This window comes from Urocitellus parryii, chromosome 2 (assembly GCF_045843805.1).
Source record: "Urocitellus parryii isolate mUroPar1 chromosome 2, mUroPar1.hap1, whole genome shotgun sequence".
NCBI lineage: Eukaryota > Metazoa > Chordata > Mammalia > Rodentia > Sciuridae > Urocitellus > Urocitellus parryii.
In genome coordinates, this window is record NC_135532.1 from 151,653,481 (window position 1) to 151,672,841 (window position 19,361).

The window sequence follows — 19,361 nt, forward strand, 5'->3', positions numbered from 1 at the left end:
AAATCTGACTGTGAACTGGTTTTCAGATGACACAAATGGTTTGTCATTAATTTAGTCAGGTATGATCATTGTTACATTAGAAAGGTGTATATTATTTGGAAATGCATACTTAATTACAAGAGAAAATGACAAGTTCTGGTATTTGTTTTATAATACCTTTAAAAAAGGGAGAAAAACAGGTTTAGATAAAGTCAAATTCAAATAGTTGTTGAATCTGGATAATTGAAAGTATTTATTGTACTGTCTTCTTGGGTTGGCACATATTTCTATACTTTTCTAGTAAAATAAATTTTGTCTCAATATATACACTGTTATAGGAACACATAATTTGTCATTAATTAAAAATTATAATATTTTATATTTGGTAATATGTGAGATGCATATGATTTCTTGAAAATTTTCAGATAGTATGTAAATAACGTTGAATAAATTGGCCTGAATACATCACAAAATACATCTATTGAGCAATGGTCTGATCATGCATTTTCTTATAGCACCTATGAGCCAGATACTATACCCATGAAAACAAATTAAAATGATTATTAAAACTGCAAGTTTCTTTTTTTTTTTTAAATTTCACATTGATTGATTGATTTGTTATCCAAAGTTTTGCTTCTGGGTTCTAAGTTGAAACTCTGTTTTCTTTCCTCACACAGGTCTTCTCTCTTGGTGGCCCTCATATCCCTTGCAGCAGAATTTTGGCATTTTTAAAAATCCTTTCACAGTTTCCTTGGCAGACTTGAATTTAACATTGTAAATTTCCTTCTTCCTGAAGTGCAATATGCAAAGTCATGCTTCTCACTTTCAAGGTGCATACTGGCATAATGTGTCCTTGATTTATTTGTAAAATCTTCCTTTGACCACTGGAGGAAAAAATAATTCTGAAAATGGCATATTTTTGACCAAGTTACAAAAGAAAATCCTATATTTACAAAGAACTTTCTCTTAAATATCTGTTTTTGAGTAGGTGTCACATATTAAATCAATGGTAACTACTTCTTTATTAGCCAACAGATGGCAAGATTTAGGGTAGTTACAGCATCAAAAATATAAGTTCCAAGTTTTGTTGCAATAAAATGCCATTTCATGGACAGCAAATGCAAGTAAATTAGGGTGTTAAGCACCCAAATTATAAGACCAAAATACTGAGAATAAAAATGGATTTTGTATTTGCAGTTATAACACATAGACTTCATCATAAATCTTTCACTTGAATTGGCACAGCTGCCTCTATATTAAGTCATTTTAGTACTATGAAAGAGAAAACTAGGTGAAAAATGTGTGTGCCATTATTTCACAATGAAAATGTTTTTTACTCTGCACTGTTGAAAGAACTTACTACTTGAGAAATGCGTTATGGTAAACCTGGAGCATGGAGTGCTTGCTTGCTTTCTGCCTATCAAAAGTGAAAAGCCGCAGGATAAAGCAGTTGAGTGGGAGGGTGAGTCCATTAACACATTGACTTCACACCAGCCCTTTGACAGAATCAGGACACAGGCCTTCCCTTTCATTTGTACTGTCTTTTGAAAGCATCTTTGTAATCAAAGCCTCAGAAACACACAAAAGTGGGAAGTAAAAGGTCAAGTCCAAGCTTCTGAGAAACCCTTTGTACCCTGGGCTCCTGTTACACCTAGACCACACCCAAACGTGGAGAGTGCAATTTCATAAACTCTCAGGTATCATAGTGATCTAAGGCCCTCTGAGGGGCCTTAAGACTGGAAGGACCAACGCGTGCTTAAAAAGAAGCATCAGTTTCTCACAAGAGCCTTGTATAGCAAAAGCTGTACCTCTGAGTCTTTTTTTTTTTTTTTGTAGTTATAGATGGACAGAATGCTTTTATTTTATTTGTTTATTTTTATGAGGTGCTAAGAATCTAACCCTGTGCCTCATGCGTGCTAGGCAAGCACTTTGGCACTGAGCTACAGCCAACACCCAGTCTTGATTTAGATCCAGTCATTACAAAGGGCAAACATAAAACCTCGGGCAGAATACATTCAATCTGAGTAAGGATTACCCATAGGTGAAGTTGGAGGTTTCTTCTCAGCATGAACCACAGGGTTTTAAAAGGACCCTCACCCCAAAATGTCACATCCCACACGTTTGCATCCCACCTTCATGCAGCTACCACACACATGTGTGAGGTTTTGAAGCACCTTGCAAATATCATGACTTTTTGGGCCTTTATAATTTCTTACTCCCTGGAATGCCAATCTTTTTTTCTCACAGAATGTCCACCCATCTTCTAAACCTTTAACATTTTATTTTAAGTGATATACTCTGGGTCTATTGTCAAGATAATCACATTCTCTTCAATATCCTACCTCTACCTTCATCTTTCCCCTTCATAAAATATGAGACATTTTTATGGTTCCTCATTCCCAACATTGCAATTGTTCAACTTCGCACTATTTCACTCAAAGGAAGACACAATTCCAAATAAATTTCTAGATGGGCACTAAATGATTTCATTTTCAGCTGTGTCCAAGGGGATGCTATTCTGTAAACTGTCTTCTGTAAATCTCTTCTCTCTTTGACCTCTTTACTTTCTCTCAGCACACCTAAATAAGCAAATCACTTCTATCTTAAAACAAAAGAAAACGAAACAAGTCTCCCTGTTTATTTCCATACCTGTTTAACTTTCAGCTTTACTTTCAGACTTAAAATTCTTGATTTGAAAACAAAACAAAACTTCTACACCAATTCTGTCATATATCTATCAATGAGATTCTGCTTCTGACCTATTTCTCTGCTGAAACTCAATAAGATTTATGGTTTTTATGATGGGCAAAGTTTCTGTGTGTTGGTTACATCATAAAATAAATAGTAGGTGAAGGCTATTTTGATTTATTTCTACAGATCCCAGCAATCTTAGGGTATATTCCTCTACAATGTCTGATTATAAAAATGAAGTGTTTTCATGGGCCCCCTCATTAGAAATTTAGACTGATAATCATATTTTGATCCTGTTTTTAGCCATCTCAATTTTATGGAATGATATTTAATATTCATTGAGGATTTTTTCATGACTCAATAGTCATCAAGAGATGCAGGGAAGATGAGAGTAATGGTTACATGTATGCATTTGGAAGTGGCAGGTGAAAGCTTAACGAAACCTGCATTAAATATCATGACATGATATTAAATATCACTATATGATATACTCATGTCAGATAACATATTAGAGGTTTCAGTTAGTACATCATCCATCACACCTTCATTACCCTTGTTCTCAGAAGAGTTCTTCAGAAGAATTCTTCAGAAGAATTCTTGTTTCCTTATGCCCAGAAGCCCTAAGATAAAGCAAGTGTGGACCCATCAAATATGCATTAATTGAAATAGAAGAGGAGAATATTGTACATGAGAGTTCTGTTCATGTCCATCAAACAGAAAATAAAATAAATTTCTTTCAAATATTGACTTTTTGAGGAAATTCTGACACCCATTGGACAAATATCATCAGTGACCAAAACATTTCTATGTCCAAAATTTTTTTTCTCTGCTTTCTCTCCTCCTCCTCCTCCTCCTCCTCCTCCTCTCCCCCCCCCTCCTCCTCCTCCTCCTGCCCCCCTCATCCTCCTTCTTCTTATTTTTTTATATTAGTTAGTGTTAGTGTTAGGGTTAGGGTTAGGGGTGATCCAGATGTGGGTTTTCCTCCAAAACTGTACTCATTTTCAAATATTATATTTTTATTTACTATTTCAAATTCAAAATACAGAAAGGGATCTTACTGCTATTCTGGAAGACACTTAGATTAATAAATGAGGCATTCTGGATATGCCAAGACAAACAGATTTAAATGTGCAAGAAGATAAAGCATTCACTGCTGTGATCTGTAGAACAGTAAATAGAAACATGTATAATCTTTATCTCATGCCTCAATTAATAATTCCATTGTCTTATGGAGAGAGAAATAAGTTAGAAAGGAAAAAAAAGACTCAGGAGCACCAAAAATGTGGCTGAGGAATAGAAAAAGGTGAATGACCCAAAATTGAAAAACATCTCCTGTTCTTCAAACTTAAATGTACTCTTTCCTTTTCTTGACACTTCACACACATTTTAACCTCTATAATGAATATAATCTGTGTATATTTCCAATCTATCTAGTATATCACAGCTACTAAGAGGAGCAATTAGATCTTTTCAAATCTAGATTCCCTATAGTACTTAGCACAGCATTTTAATTTAATTGAAGTGTTAGGGAAAGAGAAAAATAAGATGAAGCATGTCAGTTGTTATCATATATCACATGAATAATAAATCACTTATAGAAAGATAATATATGATGGACTTTAAGTGAATTTTCTTTCTTACAAAACAGGGAGGAAAGGGGCAGACATTAAATAAATGATACATAATATAGTGTATTAATTTGGAGTATCTGCTGTGTTTGGCAGTATCTTGCCTAACTAGCTTCTCTAGTTACTGCTTCAATTTAAAAGGTATAGCACTAATTGTTCAGAATGAGCACAATCCACAGCCCTAATTGGCAGAACCAAGGACAGGTTCCCAAATCATGTTTCTCCAGCCCAAATTCCCTGCATTAGAAGTGAACCAAGAGAGAATCAAGCACTTTATGTAGCAGAATCTGTGACATGTAAACTCACAACTTGACAGGTTTATCTGTGCATGCAAGAAACAGAAGAAGTCTATCCATATGAATATCATAAAGATTGAATAGAGAATAGTAGAGGACAGGAGGTGTGGAGGGAGAGAAGTGTGCTATAATACCAGGAGCCACAATGGATTTTTGATTATCAATTTTTAGTTTTTCCTGATGACTAAGTATTTGACCTGGAAATTCCAGAGATGAACTTATGTCATAGTATTGATTATTTCTAATTTTCTTTAAACTTTCAATTTGTTTTTTATTACTTGTAACCAAATAGACTTAACTCATTCATAGACTTAACTAATGAAGAGACTTGCTAAAGACTTGCTATTTTGTGACAGCAGTATCTGATGGTTTGGCCTATATATTTCTATACTATATCTAATGTAACTATTTCCCTTCAGATTCTGATGTGTTTATTTATTTTCTAAGAACCAATAATTTAGGATGGTTACATGAAATGCAGAAGTAGTTTGCAAAATTAAATGGAGAAGAGTTTACTTTTATTGAAAATTATATTTCACAAGTAAGATTAATAAAAAATAAAGAGAACTATAATTAAATTTATTAATTCATGAAATACTTTGCTACTTAAGTACCCAAACTTATAGGTATGGTTTTCTTTTTTCATCAGTTTCCATTAAAGCATTAGAGTTTGGTTGAATGATAAAACTTAGGTGCTTACTTTAACTCCAAAGTTTGTCTAACTATCTACTCAATGCTATTCAATAATTCATGTTGTTTCACCAAGCACCTTTGGTAAGATTAAAATCCATTCACAGAATCAAAGGCTATATGTAAAACCAATACATTTTTTTATTTGTTAACTGCTGACATAAGAGAGGAGAAATTGGGTCAGATAGCTCATCAACTGTAGGAAAGGGTGGAATGTAGGTGGAAAGGGTGCATGTTTGAGTGAGGCATTTGGTTATATACTGCCAGAAGCACAATAGAACTAAATAGTGATAGTATTCTCATGGACACAATACAAAATACTTTCCACTGAAATTCCCTTAGATTCATAGGATATAGAAAATTTGGGTGGATAAACAAATACAGGAAAAGGATATAGTCCCAGTGAGTATGCTGGGAAAGATAGCTTTTTAGAAATACCTTTTTCATTCTATAAGAAGGTCATAATACTGTAGACATGGCAGAGTATAAGCCATTTTTTATTTGTTTTTATTTTTGCTCTTATCTTTTACTTTCTAAACAATTCACTTCCCTTTCCAAAGCTACTCTCCTACCTTCTAATCTTTATTTTTCATTTTATCTGGTTTTCAGTCCCATTCTTCTGGTAGAATTTTCTATTTTATTAGTGCCACTATATTTAACCAGTGCTTAGGAAGATATTGCTCCAATTATTAATTAATTCCATGATGTAAAATACTAGTAACAAGAGTTTCTTCCTTCATTTGTTCCTTCAGTAGTCAATTATTAAATTTCTACCCTATGCCTGACACCAATAGGTCCTAAGACTTACAGTCCTGCCCTTCAAAGACAAATTTTGAAAAAGAAAACTGTTGGTTGTCCCAATAGTTATAGTGTTAAGTTGATGTACAAATTGGATTGTGGTCAATTCTAGTTGGCAGTAGAGGTAAGAGAAGTTAATAAATAAAATTGCAAAGAATTGGTTGCCTTGTGTAAAAGGAGACAGCGTACACTGTAGAAAAAAGGAATATTGCATGCATACAATTTTGGAAGTAGCAAACATGCAAGGTTTATTATCAAATCATTCCTTGCAGCTGGAACCTTGAATGTGCATACAGGGGGAATGTGTCAGAAAATAATGCTAGATAGAGAAGAAATTGTTGAATCACAGAATACTTTGTATAATATCAGAACATAATTCAACTTTATTCTCTAGGAAGAGGAAGTTATGGAAGATTTTTGAGCCTTGGGGTAGAAATAAAGATTTTATATTACAGAAGATCTTGACTTTGACTAGGGAATCACAAAAGGCATCTTTTGGGACATGACCTGTTAAAAGATAATTATTTTTAAAAGATAAAATCATGACTACCCCTCTTACCCTCCCTTTTCTCTCTTCTCTGTGTGTGTATGTGTGTATGTGTGTGTGTGTGTGTGTGTGTGTGTGTGTGGTGTAAGCTTATGACATATAAACTAAAATTTTTAACAACCAGGTTCTGCAGTGTATAGCATAAACAGAGGAAGTAAGCCTGTTTAGATAAAATGTAAATTTAGAAATAAGTAGAGAATAACAGAGAGGAGAGACAGAAAGTGTGTTATATGAAAGCAAGAACATATATATTCATTTAAGTCAACAAGAACACATGCCATAAATGGTGAGAGACAGAATACGAATTGACAACGGCAAGGCTGTGTGAGGATGGTACTTGGGTCCACAACCTCTTCTTAATGGTCAGTCCAGGAAACTAAACCATGGACTCTAAATAAATCAGTTAAAAAGAATTAAGGACTTGGTCAATGACTGCCAGTCTCTATAATTGTCATCACAGCTTCCAACTCAAGGCAACTAGTGAAAGCCAAATATGATCATCACTCTGGTGAATGTTTGTGTCCTCCAAAATTCATATGTTGAAACACAATACCAAATGTGACAGTATTAAGAGGGGGCCTTTAGGGAAATAAGTCAGAGGGGCAGAACTCTCAAGATTGGGCTTGATGTCCATATAAAATTGATTGAAGCCAGAGCCCTGGTTTCTTCTATCCATTTAACCATTTGACTACACAGAAGGTGCCATTTTTGAAACAGAAAGCCCTTAGCAGACCTTGAATCTGCTGGTGCCTTGATCTTTACCTGCCAAGAAAGGAACAATATATAGATTGTAGACTCTATTTTTGGTGTTAACTGATCACCAATTAAGTATGTTAGGGTCTGTAAACAAGTCAAGATGGCACCTGGCATTTTGCCAGAGGGAGTGGTTTGTGAAGTAACGCCAGCGAGCTATTAAGTGTGGAGATTCCTTATTGGTTTACTGCTGTATCTAGTTTATGTTAATTAAGAATAAGCTGTGTGTAATGTATATATACCCCTCCTGTCCTACAATAAACGGCTCCCACTACTGCTGTATCAATCTACACAAGTTTTGCTGCAGCCGGACTGCGGCAAAGTACTTGAAATACAAAAAATAAAAGCATTACTTTAATAGTGACTGTTTCCTGCTGTCATAGGGGACCATTTAAGTCTAATTTCTCTCTTATGGAAGAAAAAAATACTCTTCTATTTCTCACATGTCCTAAATCTAACTCCTTCAAGGAATCCTCTAAGAGCATAACTCTAGCAAGTATGATCTGAATTTTCAATTGTTACTCTAGAGAACTTTTGACCTGAAAACAATTATTAATTTGAGATGTACCTCAGAAAATAAAAAAGAGGGGACACTAATTTATTAGGTTGAAAGGGCAGCATTTTTTTATTGACATGCAGAGGACATCAAACAAAATTCTAAATTATAGACCATTTGACTGAATGATTCTTTTTATCCAAAGATAATAAGCAATTTAAAAAATTTTAGTAAATAATAAACTGATTTCCTTAGTAAGTTCTCTCCCTCACTCTCCTCCAGTATTTTCACCTATTCCAAATTTTCCTCTTCCCTCTTATTCTTCCACTTTCTCACCTTCCATATCTCCATCAACTCCTCCATCATGTTTTCTTTCCTTAGACCTCCTATTTCCTCCAGAAGACTCTCTTAAGATCCAAACTGCTGGTACCACTAAAAATTCCTCCTTTGTGTAAGCTTCGTATGCAGGCAATGGCAGACTTTAAACCTTGAAACAAGGATGGAAAGAACCAAAATACTACTTTTTTTTTTTTTTTTTTGGTACCAGGGATTGAACTCAGGGTCACCCAACCATTGAGTTACATCCTCAGCCCTTTTTGTATTTTATTTGGAGACGGTCTTACCGAGTGGCTTAGGACCTCACTAAGTTGCTGAGGCTGGCTTTGAACTCGAGATCTTCCTGCATCAGCCTCCTGAGCCACTGGGATTACAGATGTGCTCCACCATACGCAGCCCAAAATTCTTAAGAATTTCCACCAATTTCCAAATCAACACAAGATCAACAATTCTTTGTAGAAAAACTTAGAAGTATTTTTGATGCATATGATCTGGGTTACACAACCTATATTACATGTTGATCAGAACCTCAGATGTTAAATTCTGGATGGCAAAGATGGTTGGAATGACCTAGAAAAGGACCTACACACAGGATCTTTTTTTCCCTTAAGATACTAAACAAATAAATAAATAAATAGCCTCCATATCCTTCAATGCCTTTCAAAAGCCATACTTGGAATATTTCTAATAAAAATTAACTTGACTATAATTGGGTTAAGCAAATAGAACAAAGAAAAAAACTATAAACATTTTCTTTTTAGTTTATCTTCCAACAACCAAGATAAAGAAGACCCTGTCAATTCACATTTTTGATAATGCTATAAGAAAGGAAAAGAAAATGCCTTATATACTAACTTACCCTTAAATATTCAAGTGAGTTAGTTCTAAGTATAGCTGTTGAGCCTCATCAATTCTTGATAGATGCAGATACTGCTCATTCTACATTATACCATACTACTTTGCTCTACTCCTTCCTCAGAGCAAATACGTCACACAGGTGCAAAGAATTCCTAACAATGAACAGATTTTTTCCCTATTTCCCACCCCATAACTGTAACCCTTCAAACCTGGACTGACAGAAAACTTTTTCCTGATCTGTAATGTTACTATTGAAATTTTAATAAGGACAATTGTTAAATGCATAACAAAGGTACTATTTCTTAAGGTCCAAGAAAACCTTGCTATTCATCTTTAAGCTGTGCTTTCTCTCGATATAACTTTTTTTCTATGTTATGTTCAATAAATATCCCAGATTTTTAACTTGACATTCTATGTGACAGTTTGGGGCTGCAAAATTTCACAGATACAAGAAAAATAATTGGAGCAGAACCCACTAAAGATCAGAGAGATCCTCATAAATAATTATCCAAACTTCCCCCAAATGCTTTAGGACCTGTAGAATAGGAAAGGCTCAAACTTACAGTCTTACGTCCAAAAGTCTTCTCATGTCCTACACGAGCCCTTGCAACCCTCCTATCTTGCCAGTAGAGAAACCAAGCAGGTGAAAATATTAATTTGTCTAATTCCTCAAGGCCATCAGCAAAGTTCCTATCCTTCACTTCCCAGTAGTACTTAACCCAAATGCCATCCTGCCATTAATTTTAACTGAAGCCACCTGCTTCCCGGTTTTTTATTAGGAGTGGCCATACCAGTGATTGTATCTAGGGATTCTCAAGCATTGTATCACTGAGCTATGTCCACCGCCCTTTTCATTTTGTTTTGAGACAGGTTCTTGCTAAATTGCCTAGATGGGCCTCAGTACTTGAGATCCCTCTGCCTCAGTCTCCCCAGTAGCTGGAATGACAGAGGGGTTTGTTATTCTTCCCTTTTCAGAATGGCTCTAGGTTCAGTGTGCTTTTATGCCCATGGTCCCCATTAAAGTCCAGGGTCTTGTGAAATTCATGAATGTCTCACTGAACATATTAAGGCAGGGCGTTTTGAAGTGAAAACCAAACAAAAAATAAAAAGGAACAAATAACTAACAACATTAGTACACATTGTGAGGAAATGTATCAAATATTAGAAAGTTCTTATTTCCTGTTAGGCAGTGGATATTTCATTAGAACTTTGGGTATCCTAAGTAAATCTGCTATGGGGAAATGACTCCTCTGAGCTCCATTAGTTTATTGATTTTAGATGTCTAACCATTATGGCTTATGCTATTGTGCAATTATCTGATATATTTTTAAATTTTATTATGTGCTTTATTTGTATATTTTTCATATTTTTATTGATACATTATAATTATACATAATGCTATGATTTATTGTTACATATTTATACATGCAAATGTTATAATGCTATAATTTGGCAAATATTATTTCTCTGTATAAAAGTTATTTTTGACTGATAACACAAATACATAAAAATCACACATATTGATCAGGAACCATGAGATGTTTTGGTACATGCATACATTATGAACTGTCTAAATCAGGTTAAAATATCTATCTCCTCAAACATTTATCATTTCTTTGTGGTGAAAATATTCAAAATCCTTTTTTCTAGCTTTTTGAAATATACAGTATATCATCTTTATTTCTAGTTACCTTAAGGTGCAACAGCACACCCAAAATTCTTATTCCTATCTAAATATAATTTAGTACTCATTGAACAACCTCTCCTTAGTCCTCTCTCCCTCCTTCTTTTCCCAGTCTCTGAGACCCTCCACCTACTTTCAACTTGTATGTGATCAACTTCTTAAAATTCCACCAATGAAGGGGATCATATAGTGCTTGTCTTTCTGTGTCTGGCATATTTTACTTAAAAAAAATGATCTCCAGTTCCATCCTTGTTGTAAATGACAAAATTTCATTTTTTATAGCAGAAAAATATTCCATAGTGTATATGGATCACAATTTTTTAATCTATTCATCAGTTGATGAACACAGGTTATTTCCTAAGCTTGGCTATTGTGACATGCTGTCATTAACATGTGAGTGCTGATTTCTATTTGACATACTGATTTCATGTGGTAATGTGTGTGTGTATATAATATAATATAATATATATGTATATATTTTTTTCAAGTAGGAAAATAATTTGTATCCTTTTATTTTGGTTAGAAGTGTTCATTTGGTGACTCTGGATAATTATGAACATTTGGCATGAAAATGGAGCCTGTGATTTCAAGTTGAGAAAAAGTGTGATAGTTTTAAGAGCTTTAATTAATCTCATTTCTTTTTATCTATATAATGATAATCACACATTTGCATGCATTCTAATTTTGAATCTAGTTATTAGAAACCAGAACAACAGCTTAATGGAGATAAGAAAACAATAGAAATGACATATTTTGAAGAAAAGATAAATAACTCTTTTGATTGAATGATTATATGTAAAATGCAATTTTAAAAAAAAGTTAATAGGGGCAAATGCAGAGTTTGATTTTAAATATTAGCAACAAGTATGGCAGAAATAGAAAAGTCAAGTGAATGTGCACTTGGAAAGGAAACATGATCAATCGAGACTTGATGAATTCATGTATCCTAGGATATCTATAATAATGTATGCATTAGATTAGAAATATCAAAATGCAATGATTAGAATCTTGGTGGTGAGAAGGATTAATGATAAAATTAGAAATTCTTTGTCATACAGCTTAACATTAAATTTATGAGACCATATTAAATTACTTAATGTCAGATATCTACGCAAATTTATACACACATTTTGCCATAAGCTCAAAATGTAACACTGCGTGTTAAAATAATACTTCATTCATTTGAACTTTGCAAATAAGAATTTGCAATCACTTGAAAACATCTATGCCATCTGTAAAAAAAAAAAACAGAGCTTTCCAAGTGAATCCATGGAGTAATCAAATTTGTAGATAGGGAAAAGGAATAGTAAACTACCTGGGAGGAAAAAAAATTGTTTTCAAATATTTAAATGTGTTAAAAGAAAGCAGTTATTCAAAAAATTTATTTTTTTAATAGATTATGAGTTTTCAGAGGTCAAGATCCACATTTTATAGAGATATTAGTGTCATGACAATTAAAATATATTGAGTAATTATAAAATATTTGAAAATAAATGAGTGTACTATGCAAATATTCCCTCCAGTATTTATAGAAGAGATAAAGAGCAAGAACTATGGAGTCCATGAGATATGAATAGAGGGAGGAGTAAGTAGAGCACTTTGAGTTTGATAAAAATGATTATTAAGTATAACTGTACTTAATAGAAAGAAATAAATTAATGCATATAAAAGCAATGAAAATATAGTTTATACCCAGAAAAAAGTAAGATGGAAACACACCATTTGATAAATAATCCTAACAGAAGAACATTTACTCTCTCCCTTTCTGCTCCTAAAAAGGGTGTAAAAAATAATTATGTCTTGACTAGGTGAAATGTTCTCCCCCATGTTACAGTACAATTCAGTGTAGATCCCACTATTCTCAAAGACAATAAAGTTAGTACCCACCTGGCAAATTATTTTGACATTCTTTGCCTCTTAAGAAGAGTTTTGAGAACAAAATCAGGTTTAGAGTTATCTCTACTTTGCCATCTGTCTGTCTGTAGGGACCTGGAGTAGAGTCAAGAACAGCTCCAGTTCAGGTATTGGTAGAAAAACATCGCTCTCCCTTTTTAATTGTCATATAATAATTATATTTGCTTATAAGGTTATAGAGTGTTCAACCTGCATGTATATAATTTATAATGATCAAATAGCATTTAGAGAGATATAATAGCATGGTGTCTCTTTAAACATTTATTATTTCTTTGTGTAGGGAACTTTCAAGCTCCTTTTTTTCCATTTTTTCATAAAATATGTAATAAATCATTGTGTACCACAGTTATCCTACTGTGCTGTATAGCACTTGAGAATATACACCTTCAATGTAACTGAATTTTGGTGACTGTTATATAACCTCCCTGTATCCCACCTCTCTGTCACTGTTCATAATCACCAGTGATCACTATTCTAAAGTCTTTGTTGAAGTTAATGATTTAATTTATACATATAAGCAAGAATATGCAGTATTTGTCTCTCTGTAGCTAGAGTATTTCATTTAACATGGCATCTTCTAGTTCAATCCTAGTTTTGCCATAAATGGAGGATTTTTCCTTGTTTATTTTTGATAGTACTGGGGATCCAATGCAGGACCTCACACATGCCATGCAAGCACTCTACCACTGAACTACATCCCCAACCTCAAATTTTATCCTCTTTTATGACTGAATAATATACCATTGTGTATATACAAATTTTAATCTATTAATTCATTGATGATCACATTAACTTATTCCATATATTGTCTATATAATTAACAGAAATTCACATATCTCTCTGTTATACTGATTTCTTTCTTTCTTTTGGATATATACCTATAGGGGGATTGTTGAATTACATAGTAGTTCTAGTCTTATATTTTTGAGGAATTTCAACACTGTTTTCCATAATGGTTATGTTAGACAAAAGCGGTTATGAGGCAGGAAGAGTGCAAGTTCAAAGCCAGCCTCAGCAACTTAGGGAGGCCCAAAGCAACTTAGTGAGATCCTGTCTCTAAATAAAATATAAAAAATGCTGGGGAGGTGGCTTAGTGGTTAAACACTTCTGGGTTCCATCCTGGTTCAAAAATTTGCATATCATATTTAATATTTCCCACGAGGTGCTTAAGAATTTTTTCTAAATTTTTAGCAGTATTTTCTATCTTTGTATTCTTGATTATATATAATTTATGTGCATTAAGAGGACATCTCATGTGATTTTTGATCTGCATTTTCCTGATGATTATTCACATTGAACATTTTCCATATCTGAATTAGTTATTCATATAACTTTTTTTTTAAAGAGAGAGAGAGAGAGAGGAGAGAAAGAGAGAGAGAGAATTTTAATATCTATTTTTTAGTTCTGGGCAGACACAACATCTTTGTCTGTATGTGGTGCTGAGGATCAAGTCCTGGCCACACGCATGCCAGGTGAGCGTGCTACCACTTGAGCCACATCCCCAACCCGTTATATACCTTTTTTTTTAAAGAAATGTCTATTCAGACCATTTTCTCATTTTTAAATAATATTATATTCACTTTTTGTGGCTGCATTTTAAACATTCTTTATATATTTGAATACTTGTCAGATGAATAATTTACAAATATTTTCTCCCATTCTGCAGATTACCTCTTTACTCTGTTGATTGTTTCCTTTATTATGTAGAAGTTTTTAGTATGATATGATATCATTTTTCCATTTTTATTTTGTTGTCTATGATTTTGGGGTCTTATACAAAGAAATAATTCCCTATACTGATGTCTTGAATTGTCTTTCCTATGTTGTCTTCCAGTGATTCCAAACTTTTAAGTCTGTAAGATAGATCTTTGATCCATGGTGAGTGGAGTTTTATGCACAGTGAGAGGGCTCTTGTTTCATTCTTCTATACATTCTCAGCCAATTTTCCCACATTTAATGATGATGCTATTCTTTTCTCCAGTACTTTTTTGGTGTCTTTGCTGAAGATATTTTTGGCTATAGATTTATTTCTAGACTGTCTATGTGTTCCATTGGTATTTGGGTCAATTTTTAATGCTACTATAATGCTATTTTGACTACGATTGTTTGTAGTACACTTTTATTTCACTCATGTATTTTTATTAATGTTTTATAGATATACAAAAGGTAGAATTTGCTGTTATATTTGAAAATATATATAACATAATTTTGTCAAATTAATTCCACGTTGCCTCTCCTTTCCTGTCCCACCTTCTTCTCTCTCATCTCTATATTTTTTATGATATCTTCCCCCACCCCTCCATTTTCCCCTAATTTTGCTCTAGTTTCTAAATATGAGAGAAAACATTTGACTCTTTATTTTCTGAGTCTGGCTTATTTGTTTCATTCATTTTCTAGCAAATGTCATAATTTCATTCTTGTTTGTGACTCAAACTCTGTGTGTGTGTGTGTGTGTGTGTGTGTGTTTATCACATTTTCTTGATCCATTCATCTATTCACAAGTATCTGGGGGGTGGTTCCATAACTTAGATTTGCAAGTTGTGTTTCTATAAACAGTGATATGCCTGTATCACTATAGTATGCACGTTTTAGTTCCTTTGAATAAATACTAAGGATACCTGGGTCATATGGTATTGCCCTAGTTTTTGAGGAATCTTCATACTGTATTTCAGAGTGGTTTAATTAATTTGCAGTCCTACTAACACTGAGTGAGTGAACACTTTCCCCACATCCTTTCCAGCATTTATTATTATTTGTATTATTGATAATTGCCATTTTGAATATAGTGAGATGAAATCTTAGCATACTTTTGATTTGTATTTACCATGATTGCTAGAGATGTTGAACATTTTTTTTCATGTATTTGTTAGCCATTGTGTTTCTTCTTTTTTGAGAAATGTCTGTTTAGTTCTTTTACTTATTTATTGATTTTTTTTTCATGTCAAGTTTTTTGAGTTCTTTGTGTAGTCTGGATTTTAATCTCCTGTCACAGGTATAGTTGACAAATTATTTCTCTCATTCTGTAGGCTTTCTCATTACATAGTTGTTTCCTTTGTGGTACACAAGCTTTAACTTGATGCCATTGAACTTACTGATTCTTGATTTTATTTCTTGCATTTTAGGGGTCATGTTAAGGAAATAAATGCCTGAACCAATGTGTTGGAGTGTTGACCCTTGTTTTCTTCTAGTTGCAGAGTTTCTGGTCTAATTCTTAAACCGCTGTTTCACTTTGAGTTTTGTACAAGTTGAGAGATAGAGATCTATTTTCATTTCTCTACATATGGATATCCAGTTTTCTCAGTACCATTTGTTAAAAAGGCTATGTCTTCTTCAACATATATTTTTGTCAATTATCTGATGATTGTAAATGTGTGAGTTTGTCTTTGAGTCTTCTATACTATCATATTGGTCTTCATGTCTATTTTGATATTAATAACATACTGTTTTTGTTATTATATTATAGCTCTGTATTATAGCTCTCAAGTGTTGTGATGCCTCCAGTATTGCTTTTCTTGCTCAAGATTGATTTGGCTCTTCTGGGTCTCTTATTCTTCAAGATGAATTTTAGTATTGTTTTTTTTCTAGTTATTTGAAGAATATCAATATTTATTGAATATCAATATTCATTAAATCTGTATACTGCTATTTGTAATATGGCCATTTTGACAATATTAATTCTGCCTATCCAAGAACATGGGTGGTCTCTCTGCTTCCTGATTGTTATATCCTGAGATTCCTTTCTCCATCATGCCCTTCTGCCTTGATGTTCTGTCTCACCTCAGGCAAGAGCAATGGAGTTGACTATTGACTGAGATTTTCGAAACAATGAGCTTCAAGTCAACATTTCCTTATCAAAAATAATTCTTTTCAGGGCCCTTGGTCACTGACTAAAACAATTGATTTCATAGAATGTATTAGGGAGTATTTGCTCCCTTTCAGTTTCATGGAATAATTTGAGGAAGACTGATTTTAGTTCTTCTTAAAAGATCTGGTTTACAACTCCCATTACCTGGGGAGATGTTGATCTCTGTTAGACATCTGGGTCTCAGAGGCCTCCTCAAAATTCCAGTTTTAGATGGAGGAGTATAAAACTTAACAGGCCTCACTTATTTCCTCTCCATGGTTGTGAATTATCCAGGATCAGACCTGGAGTGTCAGATCTGCCTGCCTGATGGGTACTGGCATCATTCCAGATGCTCATATGAGAGCATCAGTAACAAATGGAGCTTTCTGTCCTTGGTTTTCCAAGCCCAAATCACCCTAGGCATAGTCTGTGACTGTTGCAATCATGCTGGTCTGGACATATGCTAGATCCCACAATAGGTGACTTCTGGGTCAGACTTGAAACTTCCCATACAAATTCCTAAAGTCCAGCGTCTGCTCACTGCTGGGCAGCCACTCAAAAAATGGCTGGACTTTCTACCTCTCTGCTGAGCTATTTTAATTGTTCTTCATTTAGCAACTTCCTCCAGCATCTCTGGATCAGTTAATATCAGTCTCCATCTGTCTCTATTTACAGCTTCCTCCAAGCCTATTTTATTCACCATGCTTTCCTCTAACTCTGTCTGTTCCTCCCCCTGCTCCAGCAGTGGGCTGGGAGCACCACTTCCAGCAAAGTTGGCATATCTCTATTATTTCTTATATTATGTTCAAAGTTTCTGACTTCTTGTGTCTCTGTGTTTACTTTGCTTTCTAATGTTGAATTTCAGTGAATTCTCTTGGTCACTCAACTCATGGAAGAACACCCTGCATTCTTTTAAAATCTAGAACTCAGACACTGAAGGGAAGTTCAGTCTTTCTCTAATCCATCATATTCTTTCCTGTATCTTTTCTTTGAAACCTAATTATATTTGTCTTTCATAAGTGTGTATTGCATCATGTTTTATTATTACTTTTTTCATTATATACTGATATTCTTTGTGTCTTTTTATGTTTGACTTAAAGTCTATTTTATTTGATATATCTCTTCATGCTTGCTTTTGGTTTCTATTTTAATTATGTGTATTTGTATGTGTGTACACACACACATACACACACACACAAATACTCCCATTTCTTCACTTTCAGTCTCTATATATCTTCATTTGTAAAGTGAATTTATAATGGGCAGCAGATGGTTGGAACTTGTTTTTTAATCCATACTACAAGTCTAAATCTTTTAATTGGGGAGTTTAGTTCATTTTTAATCAAAATTGTTAATGATGAAGACTTCTTTTCTCATTTTGTTAGTTTTTTAATTGTTTTGTATAGCCCTTCTCCCCTTCTTCCTCATTTCTTCATTTTCGTGGTTGATTTAGCTTATTTCAACTACAAAACAGATACTTGAGATGACCAACTTATAAAGAAAAAAGGGTTTACTTGGACTCAGTTTGCGAGATTGCCCTGGTGCCTTGGGCCTATGGCGAGGTTCCATCCACATCATGGCAAGTTGCATATGGTAGAGCAAAGCCAGTCACCTCATGACTCAGAGGGAAAGATGGAGAAAGAGACTAGAGTTATACAATCAATCCCCTCTGAAAACATTTCCCCAGTGACTTAAACCCTCTTTGTAGTCTCATCCTCTTAAAGTTCTCACCACCCCTCAATAGGGTCACATGCTCAGGACTGATACTTTCACACATGGATATTTGGGAACCTTTGAGAATCCAAGTGTTTTGTAGGTTTTCTGTATTGAAGAAAGTTTATTTTCTCTTTCTACTTTGTGATATTTGTCCTTTCATCTGTTTTCATGATAGTGATTTTTCACTTCTAGTGTTGTACATCCTACATTCATGTAAGGTCAGTCTAGTTGCGATGCATTGTCTCTTTTTCTTGTCTTTAGAAGATTCCATTCTTCATCATTTCTGAAGGATAACTCTTCTGGGTACTATGCTTTTGGTTGGCAGTTTTTCTGTTTTAGGACTTTGAATATGTCATCCCATTCTACTCTGTAAAGTTTTGGGTAAGAAATTTGTGGTTAGTTTAATGGGGATCCACTTATATGTCATTTGGTATTTTTACTTTAGAGATTTTTGCAATTTTAAATTTATCTTTTTGAAAGTTCAAGCATTATGTGCTTCAGAGACTTTTTAAATTCAATATTTATAGATTGTTTTTATTAGCTTCATTTGTCCTACATGTTCATGTTTTTCCTAAGATTTCTATTTCAGATATTGTTTCATTGAGCAGATTTTGTATATTTTCTTTTTTTTCCTTTTTTTCTTCTTATGATACATACATAATACAAATTTTTTCATAATTGCATTATATATCCTTGCAGGATATCTTCATATTTTATATTTATTTTCCTTACTCAATTATTTCTAAAGATCTACCTTCAAGTTCAGAAATTCTTTCTTCTACTTGATCCAGCCTATGGTAGATGTTCTCAATTGTATTTTAAAATTTTATTTACTGAGTTATTTAGCCAAAATTATTATTTGATTTCCTTTTTATTGGTGTGACTGATATCTCTGTTTAATTTCTCATTCAGATCAGGAATCTTTATAATTTATCTCTTTTATTCCATTGATTTTCCTTAAAATCATCATTTTGAATATTTTTTAGCCAATCTATCGATTTATTTATTTTTTCTTTAGGTTCTGTTGCTACAGAGTTATTGTTTTCCTTGGGAGCTTGGGAGGCTTCACAGTACCCTTCTTTTTTTATGTGTATACCTACATTGCTATTTATATTTTTGCTGGTATCAATT